The sequence below is a fragment of the Macaca mulatta genome, chromosome 2, assembly GCF_049350105.2.
Source record: "Macaca mulatta isolate MMU2019108-1 chromosome 2, T2T-MMU8v2.0, whole genome shotgun sequence".
NCBI classification, from domain to species: Eukaryota; Metazoa; Chordata; class Mammalia; order Primates; family Cercopithecidae; genus Macaca; species Macaca mulatta.
In genome coordinates, this window is record NC_133407.1 from 35,337,971 (window position 1) to 35,340,295 (window position 2,325).

Genomic DNA, 2,325 nt, shown 5'->3' on the forward strand with positions numbered 1-2,325 from the left:
GCAATGGGCCTTGTTCTGTGTGGTGAGCAGTGTAAGGCATAGCTACATCTTTCACTTTAGAAGGCATATGCTGATGTGCCCCAGATGCTGGACTCCTAAAAGTTTTGTTTGTTTTTTTGTTGTTTTGTTTTGTTTGAGACAGAGTCTTGCTCTCGTCTCCCAGGCTGGAATGCAGTGGCACGATCTCAGCTCACTGCAACCTCCACCCCCCTGGTTCAAGCAATTCTCTTGCCTCAGCCTCCTGAGTAGCTGTAATTACAGGCACCAGCCACCACACCTGGCTAATTTTTGTACTTTTAGTACAGGTGGGGTTTCACCATGTGGGCCAGGCTGGTCTCGAACTCCTGACCTCAGATGATCTGTCCACCTAGGCCTCCCAGAGTGCTGGGATTACAGGCGTGAGCCACCACACCCAGCCCTAAAAGTTTTACCAGCATAGCAGAACCTTAAATCGTTGCGGCCTTATCTTCCACCCCTGATGTGATATGAAAAAAATGCCACATTATCCTTGTGATAGGTTTTCTAAAAATTCACAACCCCAGTCTAATCATGACAAATCCAAAGTAAGGACATTCTGCAAAATATTTAACCAGGATTTTTCGTAAATGTCAAGGTTAAAAGAAAAGTGACAAAAACAAGAAAAGACTGAGAAACTGTCACAGTCTAACTGAGACATTACAACGATAGCAACTAAATGCAACATGGTATCCTGGATTGAATCCTGGAGCAGAAAGAAAAAAAAAAGTAGCAGAAAAAATAAACTGGAGAAATCTGAATAGTCTGTCATTTGGTTAACAGTGTTGCACCATTGCATGCCTGTATCGAAATATCTCATGTAACCCATAAATATATACATCTAGTCTATACTGACAAAAAGTAAAAAATAGTGTTGGACCAGCATTTATTTCATAGGTTCTTTTTTTATTTTATTATTACCTTTAATGGACATACAATAATTGTGATACAGTGTGATATCTTGATAAATGTATCCAGTGTATAATGATCATATTGGGGTAATTAGCATATCCATCACCTCAAACATTTCATTTCATAGTTTTGATAAATATACCATGATTATGTAACATGTTAACACGTTGCAAGGTAGGTAAAGGGTATACAAAACCTCTCTATTGCTATCTTAACAATTCTTCTGTAAATCTAAAATTTACAGAATTTATAAACTCTTCCATGAAACCTAAAATAAATAAAAAACTTGAAGAAAGGGAGAGAAAAGTACCTGGTTAATAAGATTAAATATACAGGAAAAAAGAGATAAAAACACATGTAAGAAAGCACACGTGTGTGTGTATGTGTCATGGTTTATGACTGGGTTTGTGTGTGCATATTAGAGGCAGGGTGAGTTTATGTGAGATGGTAGCTCTGCTGTAAGAGAACTAATGAGCCAAGGCACTTGCATGAACCTGAGAGTAAGCATCTGCTTAAATTTTGAGTCTTACGCACCTTGCTTGCCTTACCCTAGTCCAGGACTTTTAATGAAGCTGCCAGGAGGAGCAAAAGTATGCCATAGGGGGTACCTGGATTTGAACCAGGGACCTCTTGATCTGCAGTCAAATGCTCTACCACTGAGCTACACCCCCTTGACACCAATAGGCTTCAAATAAACATTCATTCCATCTTTATGACCTGCAAAACACCTCATAAATACTTCTGGTGTCTAAGATTCCTTTTGAATTTAAACTCATCCCCAATCTCCTCCTAGCTGTACCATCTCTTGTTTTTCCCAGAGCATGGATACTCATTCTCTTCCCAACACCTGAAGTTCAATGCTATATTCTCAGTCTATTATTCCAGCTTTAAAAAATACACCACCAGTTGCCCATAGGTCTCTGGATACATCAATGAATGTTTTGAGCATTAGGGGCTACCAACAAGTATTGGACATGGAAGGGATCTAAACTGGGTATCCACAAATGGACTTCAGATGTTCATGTTCAATTCTGAAATTATAGGCAAAATTATGTATTTGCACATATCGTATATTGTGCATATTTTCATCAAATTTTCAATAAGGACCTCATCCAGGACCAACTATCTCACTCCAGAGTAAAAACAAACAAACAAGAAACAAAAACAAACAAACAAACAACAACAACAAAAAAAAAAACACCAAAGAGAAAAACAAAGTACCCTGGATGTTCCAAAGCCCAAAATTCAATTTTGAACACCTCTGATTCCTATTCCTTTGCGTTCCAATCTGAGAACTCAATCTTGTGCATCTCCAAGATTGAGCAAAAGGTCAAGGAAATTTTTGTCAGTGCAACAAATTTTCCCTGATGAGGTCTGTCAGCTGCCATGGAGCCAGAG

General features: G+C 38.8%; 1 non-coding gene across 1 annotated transcript; it reads right to left on the minus strand.

Moving 5' to 3' along the window:
• Positions 1–1,526: 1,526 nt before the first annotated feature.
• Positions 1,527–1,598, minus strand: TRNAC-GCA (transfer RNA cysteine (anticodon GCA)). Its single transcript has one exon. It is a non-coding gene; the product is annotated as a tRNA-Cys (tRNA).
• Positions 1,599–2,325: the final 727 nt, after the last annotated feature.